A 14,824-nucleotide genomic window follows, 5' to 3' on the forward strand; every position below is an offset into this window, starting at 1 on the left:
TTGGATATTAATATTGGTACATAGTAAAACACTGTTTGTATGATTTTCTTTTAGATGGGTTATCAGAATAATCATGTTGGAGACTCCAGCAATAGTCTGCCATCATGTGTCTGTCCCATCTTACTTGATACCTTTCCTCCATCACATTTATATCCTGATGAAACCTTCCCTTTGTTCCTCACTAAAATCACCAAGATCCTCCGGAAGTCTGTGTAAGTGGCTTTGGAGAAGGTACCTTTATGTTAAGTAAAGAGGGCAGGACGAGAGCTCCCAAGACGTGATTCTTGGTGAATAGCGCTATTTTGGCCCCACCTCTCCTCCCACGGTCATTGCATAGTGGGCGCAGGGCAAAAAATTACGCCATTGCAGTGATCCCCTCCTTTCTCACCCTACCTCCCCCCCTCCCCGGGATCTCTTGGAGGTGTAAATTAAAAATTAGGTGAGTATGATATATAAACCCCTTGCTGCTTTGTTCTAGTGCCCTCTGTGGGTTCGGTTTACACTACTGACCAGTTTACTAATCAAATATTTACCACTAAAGTCTTGTTGGCTTTACGTATCCTTGAATTGTTGTTAAAAGTCAGCTTAGGCCTTGTAAGGGAATGTAATGGCAAACATTGCTCACAGATAACCAAACTAAGCAGAGTCTTCTACACCAATTACATGTTTTTAAAATATATTGTTATTTTGTAGTTCTATTTTTGTTACAAAGTTGCTCTACTGTCTCTTTCTAAGACATTGAGGCCCTAAACTATGAAAAAGGTAAACTAAGAAGATGCACTAGTACTTCATGTGTGTGTTCCAGTGATTACACAAATCTGTGAATTAGCAGCTCCACCCAGAGCAGTCAAGAGGAGTTTGGGGCCACGGTACAACTTTCTGTGCCCCCCTCCACACACAGCAGGAGAAGGGATGCACGACACATGGCAGTGGTGGCACAGTCGAAAGAGCCATGGCCACATAGTGATGGGGGCATAGTCAACATAGGCTGTGGCTGCACCTCTTCACACATGACATTATGGGGGGAATTCAACTAGCTGCAAAGTGTCTCTGGAACATCTGTGAGACACTTTGCAGCGGAGCTTTTGACAGAAATTTCTACCATAATTGCTGGCAATGTGTGCAGAGCGATGTCTGCACTCCACATCACCGACAATGTGTGTAGCACGATATCCGCACTCCACATCACCGGCAATGTGTGCTACACGATGTCCACACTCCACATCACCGGCAATGTGTGCTGCACGAGGTCCGCACTCCATATCACCGGCAATGTGTGCAGCATGATGTCCGCACTCCACATCACCGGCAATGTGTACAGCACAATGTCCACACTCCATATCACTGGTGTAAAGAAATAATGTGTGATATGATTCCTTATAAAATAATGTGTGTGTTGAAATATATGTATTCAGATATATGATTTCTTATAAGTATGCACAGATATATTTAAGTGGAAAAATACAGATATGTGCAAGTTGCAAGTGAGACCTCTGTGAGACCTAAGTGACAGGAACAAGCCTGGAAGGTGATAACATCTACCCCCGCAGTCAAGATGCAAAATCAGACATATCACAAGATGTTACACCCATAAGATGTTCTAACTGTTCCAACCACAACTGGGAGGTGTTTCCTCACAGAAGTGATAAACAATTCAATATATGGACATGTTATACGGTAAGTGCTTTGGCAATAATCAACAGAATCTTTATGCTTTGTGTACTGCCTATAAAAGGCTCCCTGAATAAAGTAGCAACAGCTCAGTTTATCTTGATCTCAATTGTGTATGTCATGATTTCTGGACTCCTGATCGATCAGTAAAGAACACATATGATATCTGAAGGTAGTTGGTTTCAAGGACAAGAATTGCCTTAACACTGGCAATGTGTGCAGTGCGATGTCCGCACTCCACATCACCGGCAATGTGTGCGGCATGATGTCCGCACTCTACATCACCTCCATTGTGTATTAAAATGGTGTTGCTCTCACCTATCTGTTATTGCTGATTTCACAACCTGGTACTGGATTCTTGTCTGGATCCTGGAATGTTGAGACCTGTTTGGAAAATGTATAGGTACACAAAATATGGAAAATAATTAGTGCACACAGTACACAGCACAGATCACACAGTATATAATTATATAACAAGCAACATATGTGTGATAAAAATAATCACAGATATCTATATGCTTGGAAATGGTCAGATAATGAAACACAATTGTAAGTGTATAAGAGAAATGGCTGCCTCTAGGGGCTCTGCTACCCCATACAAAGATAAGTACACAGCAAAAAGTAACATATATATATTAGAGATGCTCAGGCTTGATTCCTTGGGAACCGAACAAACCCGAACTTAGGGGAACTTAATGGTTGTCATGGCATTCAATGAGGACTGACTTTCTGAGATGAATCAGAACAACTAATTTATTTGCAGGAGTCTGAGCTGTATCAATTTTTTGGAACTTGGTCAGTGTAGCCCTAAGATCTTGAGTAAGAGCGACATGAATGGAGGAAGAGGGAATAATAGGTTGCGGGTCAGGAGACTGAGGATGGCATGCCATGAAACTTTAGGACAAAGAATCAGCTTTGGTGTTCTTTGAACCTGGATGAAAAGTTATGATGAAATTAAACTGGGTAAAGAACAAAGCCCAGTGGGCCTGGCTGGGATTCAAAGTTTTAGTAATCTGGATATACTGAAGTTTTTTGTGGTCAGTGAAGATTTTAATGACATGGATTGCTCCCTCTAACCAGTGTCACCACTCTTCAAAGGCCCACTTGATGGCCAACAGCTCTCGATTCTCGATGTCGTAGTTGATTTCAGTGGGCGAGAATTTTCTGGAAAGGTATGCGTAGGGATGCAATTTTTTACTCTGTGGATCCTTTTGAGAAAGGATGGCACCTCCCCCAACATCCGATGCATCTACTTCAACTTCTGGGTTTGGGTGCCTAAGAACGGGTGCAAAGGAGAAGACGACTTTGAGGGCTGAAAAAGTTGAAAATGCTTCTGGAGACCAATTAGCCTTGTCGGCACCTTTCTGTGTGAGGACAGTGATAGGAGCCACTAAGGAGGAGAATGAGCATATAAACTTTCGATAGTAATTGGTGAAGCCAAGGAATCTCTGAATTGCCTTCAAATTAGTAGGAAGGACCCAGTCCTGAATTGCTTGAATCTTACGGGGTCCATAGAGAAAACAGATGAAGAGATAATGTACCCCAGGAAGGCCACACTGGAGACCTCAAACTAACACTTCTCCAATTTTGCATAGAGAAGATGTTGGCGTAATTTTTGCAGAACCTCACGAACATGTTGGCGGTGCTGAAACAAGGATTGAGAGTAAATTAAAATGTCATCCAGATAAACCACAACTGTTTTTCCAAGGAATTCTCGTAAAACGTCATTGATGAGGTCTTGGAAGACTGCCGGAGCATTGCACAAACCAAACGGCATAACTAGATACTCATAATGTCCTGAGTGAGTGTTGCAAAGGATATGTGTTCTTGACCGTGATTTTGTTCAGGCCACGATAATCTATACAGGGTCTCAGGCTGCCATCTTTTTTGGCCACGAAGAAACAACCAGCTCCTACTAGAGATTTGGAAGGGGAGATGAATCCTTTTGCAGTTTCTCCTCCACATATTGCTCCATAGCTCGGGTCTCAGGGATAGATAAAGAATACAGACGCCCTTTGGGCAACTTAGAACTAGATACAAGATGAATTGCACAGTCATAATCCCGATGAGGTGGAAGAGAGTCAGCTTTCTTCTTACAGAACACATCACTAAAGTCCTGGTAGGGCACAGGTAACAATTCCGAACTAGGCTGAAGAACTCTGAGAGGTAGGGTCAAGCATGTAGCAGGGCAATCTCGACTCCAATGGATGATCTCCCCTTTTTCCAATCAATGAGGGGATTATGGCTATGAAGCCAAGTATACCCCAGAATTAAAGGAGCAAAGGGACAGGCGATCAGGAATAAATAGAGCTCCCCTGTATGGAGGACTACTACAGATAATCAAACCAATGGCGTCTTAGTGAGCATTCTACCCTCAACCAAGGGGTTACCATCCAAGCCGCAGACGGTAACGCTCAAACCCAATTTGATATTAGGAATGCCAAGTGAATGAGCCAAGTGGATATCCAGAAAGTTACCTGCTGCACCACTATCAAGGAAGGCTGACACATCTGTAGAATGAACTCTGAAGATTAAGCGTGCAGGGACGCTGAAGATTAAGCGTGCAGGGACGCTGAAGATTAAGCATGCAGGGACTATCAAAGAATTTTCTGAAGAGACTATTTGGAAACCTAAGCGCACCCCTTCACCAGCGCTTAGGTTTAGGCGTTTCCCGACTTGATAGGGCAGGTATGAATTAGGTGGCCCGATTGATCACAATACATGCAGAGAGCCAGGGATCGTCATCTGGAACGTTCTTCAGGAGGCAGACAGTAAGCGCCCAACTGGTAGGACATGACTTTGGTGGTGAGCAAGGAGGTATAGATGACTCTCTCTCGGCTTTCCTCTCCTTGATTCTGCAATCAATTTTGATAACAAGTTGCATCAAACTTTCAAGTGAGGATGGCGTAGGATACTATATTAAGGAGTCCTTGATTTGTTCAATAAGGCCTAAGCGGAACTGACTCCGAAGTGCTGGATCATTCCACTCACTATCGGTCGACCACCGCCTGAATTCTGCACAATACTCCTCAGCAGTGCACCGTCCTTGTCTCAAAGCCCGGAGATGAGACTCAGCTGAGGCCATTCTGTCTGGGTCATCATATAGCAAGCCTAAGGCTTGGAGAAAAGCATCAACGGTTTGTAAGGAGGGACTTGCTGGTTGGAGAGTGAAGGCCCAGGACTGGGGATCGCCCTGGAGCTGTTATGAGCCACGGCGGTACGCTGCATCCTGGCGTAAGGTAGCAACCGAGCACATGCATTAGTTTCAATGCACTGTTATATTTGTGGAGGGTGTAGGGACATCCTCCAACTCCAGGGGGAGCTCTCGCATGATTCTATTTGTCATTCATACATGTTCCAGGTTTGTGATATGACCTATGCTAGTTCCCAACTAGTAATTATTTAGCAGCCTCCTGCGGTTGATTGTCAGCCTCCTCCTCCTCCTTTCTGATTTGTTCATCATAGTATTTAAGACAGTGAGGACTGGGCCTCACTGCTGGTTATCTGTTCCCCCTTCTCTGGCTTTGGATTGATCTTGCTGTGTATGACCTTGGACCGTGTACTGGACTCTACTGTATTGCCTGTGACCTTGATCTTTGCCTGTTAACTGGATTCGTTGTTTGTTGCCAGCCCTGACCTTTTGCCTGGACTACACCACCGCTGCCTGCTGTACCCCTTGACCTCGGCCCGTTTGGACTTTGGTATTCTTCCACCTGGCCCTCCCCTGCGCTGCGGTAGGGTTATAAACTTGTACTACTTTGAGCTTAAGACCTGGGGGCATCCGAGTACCTGTGAGCATGTTCTGCTCTATGGGAAATGCGACTGCTATAGGCGAATACCTCTGTGACCTGTTCTACAAGTTTGCCGTCAGCCATAACAGGAGTAAGGAGATTACAATACCAACTCTTTGCTGCTCAGAGCCAGAGGAGCGTGATCTCAGGTGAAAATATAGTTTGCAACTCTCCTTGAAGTTGCGGAAGGAGGATCTGTTTCCAGAAAATCGATCGGGCAAGTTAAATTTGGTCTCTGTAATAATGCCAGAGGAGGCCTGTTGAACCTGCAGACTTCTGGAGGACTCTTTTTGTATTGACAAGCGATGAGACAAACTCTGTACTACCAGTGACAAGGTCTGGATCTGATTCGCCAGGACCTGGGCTGGGGAAGGATTCGTCTCGCTGTCCTCCATTACAGAAATTACCTCCAATCTTCACTGGCCAGTTATAATGTTTTGGCCACCAGTGCGTCATAAACTTGTAGAACTAGCGTAAGATGTCTTCACCTATAGCAGCCGCCTTTTCCATAGAGACTGGTTATGCTCACAGGTACTCGGATGCCCCCAGGTCTTACACTCAGAGTAGTACAAGTTTATGGTCACACAGCAACACTTTGGATTGAGAGGTAATACATGGAGTAGGGACAGGCCAGAGGTCTGCGGACTGGAACAGAGATGGTAATGTCTGACTGGCCTCACAGAGCACAGGCGGAGACGTCAGATACAAGCAGGGTCAGGGCCACAGGAAAAGATGCAAATCCAGTAACAGGCAGAAGGTCAGGGCAATAAGCAATGGTTCAAGTCCAGGTAACAGGCAGAAGGTCAGGGTAACTAGCGACACCTCAGAGTCCAGGTAACAGGCAGAGGTCATACACAGAAAGCAATCCAAAGGTATTCACCAACACAGCACAGGAGCAGGTAAGCAAGCTGGGTAACAAAACGCTATAACCGACAGGAAGGCTAAGGCCTCCTTGCCTTAAATACAAAAGATACCAATCAGGGCTTTGCCCTGAAATCATCCTCAGGCACTGTTAATTAATAAATTGGATGTTTAATTAGACTGCAGGCTGTAGGAGTCCCTGCGCACGCGCCCGGCTGCCCTGTGTTGCTGGGGCAGCGCACATCTGTGAAATCGGCGCCCGGACATTGCCTTAGCAACGGTCGGGTCGAGAACCGGAAGTGATGTCCCTTTCGTCATAGAGACTGCCGGGACGCCAGGAAGAAGTGAAGCGCGGCGGTGTACGCAGCCGCCACTGCTCCTATCAATATATATATATATACCATACCATGGCTGAGATTAGCATACCCAAGTGACATCTTGTACATGGTATATCATCTCCTTCATCTGAGCCTGGTCTAATAATTAATTTTACAACAATGCATTGTGTACATATTTTGCTCTTAAGAGATTTGCTGGCATATCTCTCACACTTGCATCTGTGTGAAGCTCTATCTTTAGTTTAGCTTTCTCGTTTTATGTAATTTCTAAATCTCTGTCTACATCAAAATACAAGGATCTTTACATTTGGTTTTGGCATTGTGACTACTGTATTACACCTATTGAAACTAACTCTTCCGACTTGAAGTACTTGTTGTCCCAAGGCGGCAGTGTATATACCTTGAGGTGTCATCATTTTAATCTCTTCTATTGTTTTATTAAAACAAACAGGAATTTATTCAGTTAGGTGCGGTGCTAAAACTATAACCGGAGGTTTAGTCAAGTTATATGTACTTTCAACAATCACTAAGATCACAATTTTGTTCTTGACATTTTATATCAGGACTAATATGTGTCAATTCTTCCTAAGATACCGGAACTGGTAACATTGGCATATTTTTACTCAATAAAGGAGTTTTAATACGCACCCCAAAATTTGTAACGCCTAACACTTCACCTAGCATAACATGCAATTGGTCAACTGGATATTCTTTCTTGTAATACTCATTATTATCGGACCACCATATTAAACACCATTCTTTTAGTGAAGTACCACAATACTCACAAATGCATTTTTGAATTGGTGATAATCCTTTACAATTTCTGAATTTCCTTGATTTCCTGTTTAGAAAAGAAGCAGAAATGGTCTTATTAAAATCATCCTCATCTAATATATCAGATGGGCTATCACTTTCCCATCCTCTTCTCAAATTCCTCTCCAAAATATATAAAGAACGTGTTGAGGCTTCAAATATCATTGTTCCTACAAGACAGGCAAAAGGGTTGAAGGTTCTTCGTGTCATAAGTCGATAACCATGTTGCTAATTATACATAATCACTTCCATATTGATTGAAGAGTTCTTTTAAATATAACTCAGTCTCTTTATCTGTGTTCAGTTCTGAGACCTTTGGTTCCTGTAAGCTTGGGTCTTTGACCTGTTTGCAATGGGAACTGTGGATCCAAGTGTCTTTTCCTGCAACCTTTACAGCAGTATCAGTTGTTAATAGAACTTGCCTTTAGTAGGACCATCCCATCGATCTGTAAGGGAACCAGAGTGTAAGAAATTTCTTACCATAACATAATCTCTAGGTTGTATTCTGTGCAGGCCCAAGAGCTGCTTCTGGTTAAATGTCTTTGTTCAAGTGTTCTTCTGGGCCTTCTGAAGCTTCTGCAACTTTTCAGACAACTGTATGACATTTTGAGCAGTTAGATCATGATGTAGCTTCAAATTATTCTGTGGATTAATAACGTATCTATATATAACTCCAATAACAGTTCATATGGAGAGAGATTGAGTAGAGGTTTAGAAGTGATCCTAATATTATGATGCACTAAACTAAGTGCCATTCCTGGTTCCTTTGTAAGCTTAGTTATTCTTTAATTACTCCATTTATTCTTTCAACTTTCTCTGAAGCTTGAGAATGATATAGGGTGTGAAGTTTTGAATCTATTCTCATCATATTACAAATTCTTTGAAATAATTTTTCTGTGAAGTTAGTTCACTCTCTGGATAAACTACATCTACATACAAATTCTGGCAAAATATTTTTAGTAGTAAATTGCACTATGTCTGAGGCAGTTATATATCAATACCAACTAACACATACTGTAACCTTCTTAGCATTTTTTTCCCTCTTAGCTCTTTTTTTCCTTAACTGAATAAAATCAATAAACTAATTTGTAACCTCTGAAAAGGTTATACTAGGCACCTGGCTGACCTCAGTAGGTACTGTCTTTCCTTCATTGTCCTTAAGACAAATTATACATGTTAAACTTATTAACTGTAGTAATTTCTGGGCATACCAACAAGATATTACAATCCTAATCCTGTTATCTGTTCCCATGTACACATAAGCACTTCCTGCAAGAGCTGGTAACAACAATTTTAATGCTACTCGTTTATTTTCTATATCTACCCAAATTTCATCCTCTGTTTCATGACATTGTTTAATTTTCCATGTACTAATTTCATTTAGTGCAGCTTTTTCCTGACAGTATCGCAAAACACGTTTGAGTACCGATGTCAATGTCATGAAAAATCATCAACTGAGTGTGACTGTAAGTTTGGTTACCTGAACTGAGTGTAAGCTTAATGACTTAGCTTCAATTATCTCATTATGTATAGTGACTGCATATCATGTCACTAGTGAACCATCATGTGTTTATCGATGAAATATGTTCATCAGTAATGAAAGTTAATTCTGGATTCTCCAATGTAGTCTCAGAAATGTCTGGTAATACAGAAAGACTTACACATGTACTTAATACAATGCTCATTGTCTTCCTTGTCCTGTGAAGTTTCAGAGGGCAACAATGTAGCAGGATTGAGATTCTAACATTTGTGTATTGTAATGTTAGGAGTAATGTAATATAATTTAATTTTAATTTAATATTCCATTGTATAAACCTTGCTACAGACACATATCTGGTCTGTGAGACAACCCGAGGGACAAACAAATGTAACCCACGTTGCAACACAATATCCTGTATCTTTTTCACAACAAAAGCTGCTATGGCCGTACACCTTAAACATGAAGGTAATGCTTTTGCTACCTATCTAACTGTACATTAATTATCTTCTAAATATCCTAAACAGTAATCTCATCATCAGTACAACAGAAAATATTTCTTATAATTGTGGATGCCTAATGCCAGGGTACTGGGCAGTAGACGGGGGCTTGGCTTGACCGGACATGTAGCTGGGCGCTGTGCGTTTGCTCTCCCTGAGAAATCCTGGTTAAATATCTGTTTTCTCTGCACCTCCAGGTAAAATACAGGCACCTACTCGGCGATTAGGCTCCCTTGAGTGTTTGGAGTCTGGGTCTGGCTGTCTGGTTGGCTGGGGTCACTGAAGGCTTTGGAGAGTACCGGCGGCAGAGGAGCTCCGGAGCGAGCTTGTGGCTTGGGCACTTCTGTTGTTCGGCTGACCAAAGGGGGTCACCCCCCCCCCCCTCAGAAGACCGCAGGAAGATCTGTCTGAACTAGTTTGTATGCCAGAGCAGGAGTGCGCCCAGAAACCGGATGGTAGGCGGCCATTTTAGGAGGTAGCTGAAGTGGGACAGTGGCCGGGTGAGTCTACCCCTCCCCCCTCCTGCCTTCCTGACACACGGTCTTCATTTCTTTTTCCCTGGACCTCAAACTGCACTTCCCAAAAGAGCCCTGCTTGTAATAGACACTCTGTCCTCCTGGGAATCAACCTGCTCTATTACATTGATTTCCCAGATATATGCAAGACGCTGAGGCATCAGTCTATTGTGCTGGACATTAACAACCTCCTGTGTATTAATACTAAGTGTCACTCTGGCATTGTATAACAAATGCTGAAACTGTGATTGGCTACGTGAATATATTGCTCAGGAAGATCTCGGTGCCTGTGCTGTACTAACACAACAGTATACAAGAGAGGCGCGTGTCTTGCTGACTTTGTCCTAAGTATAAACAAGGACTGCATTTTACCTTTTCTCCTCACTGAGAGTTGCCCTGTGGTGTGAGGATTACGTAACTGTCCCTTGTAGAACAAATACAGAGGAGGTCTGCTGCCATCTAGTGGTGAATCGAGAATACTGCCCTATGCTTTTGCCATTTATATTGACACACAACCTGCAAAATCTTGAGTGTTTATACTTGCAACAAGTGAATTCCTGTGTGCTATACTTACCTGTTTATAGAGAATCTTGGTTTGGTTCCTTCTCCAGTGTAAGCCTATGAAGTCGGTGCCTCTGAGTCGCCTTTTCTTAGTTACTCAAAGATGGGAAGACCAACGCTGCAACTGCAGCTGCAAAATTGGAGAAATATGCGAGGCATCCGGGCCTGCAAGGTCTGTTCCTCCTGGGACTGAAGCCCCCTCTACATCCACAGAAGACCCCAGTTACGTCCAGCAGGTCCTCCTCGCTATAACTTCCTCTGAAAAGGGAGTGACGGATCGCAGAGGGATGGTACAATATTAATTCGATAAGATCTACAGAAAACGAGGGAGCGAGTTGGTGAGGCGGAACACTGAATTTCCTCGCTAGAAGATGCTGTGGCCCCGTTGAGTGGAGAAATTTCAGATTTAGCCACTCAAGTCAACAATGTCTGCTTTGTGGGCTTTCCTGAGCGCGCAGAGGAATCCGCTCCTGAAACTTTTCTTGAGACCTGGCTTGTCCGTGAATTTGGCAGTTTGCAGATGACCGTACCCATCGCCTCCCATCTCAAGCTCTTGTGCCAGGGACTCTGGCTGTACATTCATAGCCAAGATGCTTCACTTCAGAGACAGAGACACAATTCTTCATCTGGCCAGAAGGAAGGGACCTCTCAAACACCGAACCGGCTGTATCCCGGACTACTCTCCTGCTTCAACCCTGGTACTGCATGTTGGACAGACTTCTGTGTACCGAACCGGCTGTATCCCAGACTACTCTCCTGCCTCACCCTTGGTACCGCATATTGGACTGACTCCTGTGTACCGATCCGGCTGTGTTCCTGGCTACCCTTCTGCCTAAATCCTGGTACCGCATATTGGACTGATTCCTGTGGACCGAACCAGTTGTATTCCTGACTACCTCTTCTGCCTCACCCCTGGTGCTACACCGTGGATTGATTCCTGCATACCAACCAGCTTCCACTCCAGGCTGCTACCTTCTAGATATATGGTTAGTGAACCTGATCGTCAGTTCCCTGAAGGCCTGTTCGTACCTCTGCTTGTCCATCTCATAGAACTCTCTCCTTACGTCAGTAGGCTAACCTGGGGGCCGCGACCTGCGGTTCTTCGGCAGCAAAACCCACCCTCCTTGCGGCGGTTCTTGGAGAAGACCGGGAGGGCCGTTAGACTCCGTGTCCTAGGGGGGCCGGCGTAAATACTGACTAAGGTAACCTTGAAACCTAACAATGTGGTGTCGGTGTTTGTTGACTTTGCTATTGAATTCCAAAACGGCAGAGCACAATTCACCCAAATCAAGCGGCAGCTTCGAGATTTACAACAACCATATGCAATGCTTTTCCCTTCAAGGCTCTGGGTGGTTGCAGATAGCCGCTCTCACTTCTTCTCCACGCCCAGGGAGGCTGCAGACTGGCTGGACGGCAGGCCCCGGGCTGATCTTCAGGTGAGATGAGGACTACTCCTGGTTGGAAACGACTTGATTATTATAATGTTGATTTATCTATTCTACTAGTGGTTTAGCGAGGAGGTTTTGTTGCATTTTATGTTCTACCTCTTAATTGTGTAGGGTGCAGAGGCTATACTCTGAGGGAGGGCCTTGTGTCATAAGCTAGGATCAGGTAGCTCTCTCAAATATTGGTAATATTGTTAAAGTTGCTTAGTTAGATAGGGGATGGTTAAGGGAGTAAGTATACCATTGTTTTTGTCTAGGTGTGCGGGGTGGGGGGGTTGGGTTGGGTGTTAAGATGTTGAATGTAGTTCTGCTAATATGTTTAATAAATACAACATTCATGCTCTTTACTCTGAATCTGCAAGATGCTTTGTGCTTTTTCAATACTATAGGTTGTTGTATGCTAATTTTAATGAATCCCTTTGAAATTTTAATAGAGGATGGGGTCTCCTAGGCTGAGATGGGGTCTCCTAGGCTCCTTATGTGGAATATACGGGGACTTAACAATAGTATTAAAAGGTCCTTGGTCCTTACACAAGTGAAAAAATACAATCCATATGTAGCTTGATTGGTGGAGACTCACTTGGTGGGAGGTAGAGTCATGGCCTTGAAGAAATCTTGGGTAGGTTGGGCATATCATTGGATGCATTCTTCATATTCACAGGGTGTATCGGTATTGATAAAAAAAGAGTCTAAGATTTGTGATAGAAGAGGTACAATTGGACCCCCTTGGTAGATATGTGTTCCTTAGAGTTCTAATAGATAATTCCCCTGTCATGCTCCTTGCAGTGTAAGTTCCCTAGCCCTTTAATTTGGAAGTACTTAAGAAGGCCTCCAAATTTATTGCCCTCTCCCCACACGTCCCGGTAATATGTCTTGGAGACTTTAATGCAGTTATGGACGAGGGTCTTGATAGCTGGCGAGAGTCAACTCTGGTGATGAGTAGTGGTCCTTCCTCATTTGCTAAACTAGTAACGGACATGGGATTGATAGATATTTGGAGGACTCGGTATCCTCCTTTAAAAAGTATTTTCCTGTTACTCGCTATCCCACTATGTTTTTTCTCATATTGATCTGGCTTTAATATCCACTAGGTTGGCCCCGTTGGTTAGAGAAATCGTGTGCCTTCCTAGGGGAATCTCTGATCAATCTCCTTTATTGTTGGCTATAGCCCTGACTCCCATTGCCAGATTTAGATTTTGGAAATTTAACCAGGTTGTGGGACAAAAGAAGTCCTCCAGGGGACTACTCAATGTGAGACTGAGAAAATTGCTATAGTTTCTCTCCGTGTAACAAGCCCCCGAGGGTGGACCGGTTGCCCATGGAGCTGCACAAAAAGTTTGGTACCTTCTTTGTCCCTACATTAAGGTAGCATTATAAAAAAAATTGTGAGGCTGCCGCTCTACCGCCTTCTATGTTGGAAGCAGTAATAGTGGTGATCCCCAAGTCGGGGAAGGACCCATTGCTGCCTGAATCTTACAGGCCCATATCCCTTTTGTCAACTGACAATAAAATCTTAGCCAAAATACTTGCAATAAGGCTGAGTAGAGTTATTGATCAGCTGATCCACCCAGACCAGACAGGGTTTATGCCAGGGAAGTCCACGGCCTATGACCTGCAGTACACTGGACCTTCCTGATGCCTGGACCAATAGAAGCAAGCCACATCATCTGCATTGTTTTACTATATTTCTAACTGCATATAAGCAGGGGCTCTGGAGCTAGTGACCAGTCTTCCTTGACCACAGCCTTCAGACCTGAATGACTGTTCATTGGATCCAGGGCGCCTGCGATAAGTATCGGCTGTACTTATTTTTATTTTGCTTGAATTATTCTGCTACTTTTGGATAAAAAATTACTTTGTGCTTTGGAAACACAAATCGAGATTTGAAAATCGTTATTGGATAGCGACAAAACTGCATAACATATGATAAGAGCACATCCTGGAATCTGTGGACTCAGGGCTGTGGATGGGGTAGACAAGGTTGCACTTTATGCTGAAGACATGCTCCTTTTTCTATGAGACTCTGGGTCATCTCTGGCCACTCTGCTGTGTTTGGTGGCTTCTCTGGCCTGAAGATAAACTGGACTAAATCTAGCATTTTTCCCATTGGTGGGGGGGGGGGGGGTCCCAAAGAGTGTGACTGGGTCCCATCCTTTGCAATGGACGCTGAAATTTAAGTATTTAGGAATATGGATCACCAATTTACATACTGAATATATATCTCTTAACATTGACCCAGTGATTAATTGTCTTCAGTCCAAGACATCTACCTGGGCTAGACTACCTTTATCGGTGTCAGGTAGGATCAACTTAATTAAAATGGTCTTGCAACCAAAATTCTTGCATCCACGGCATCATTCTCCGGTTTATCTTCCAAGGAGGATTTTCTCCCAAATTAAGTATATGTCCTCTCTGGTCGGGGGTGAGAAGCGAGCGCGAGTTAGGTTGACTGCCTTGTGTCGTCCTCGAACGTCAGGTGATCTGGCTCTCCCTAACTTTAGAGCCTACTACTTTGCTGTGCAACTGGCTCAAATTCGGGATTGGATTGGGGACTCACTGACAATTGACCTCATGGTGTTCCTGAAAGGTTGTGTGGAGTTTGACAGACCGCCCAAATGGGCCCTGTTGGGCACAAGGGTCAATAGAACAGTCCCGCCATTAATTAGGCAGGCTCTGATGGTCTGGGGTGTTGTTAGAGGGGCTGGATGGGGATACCCCAATATGGATTAATAACACTTTACCGGAACTATACAAATTGAGAGTATTTCCTAAATGGAGACATGCAGGTATTATTTTCCTGGGGCAATTATATTACCGAGGTACCCTTAAATCCTTTGCAGAACGACAGACAG

Source organism: Mixophyes fleayi, chromosome 4, assembly GCF_038048845.1.
Source record: "Mixophyes fleayi isolate aMixFle1 chromosome 4, aMixFle1.hap1, whole genome shotgun sequence".
NCBI lineage: Eukaryota > Metazoa > Chordata > Amphibia > Anura > Limnodynastidae > Mixophyes > Mixophyes fleayi.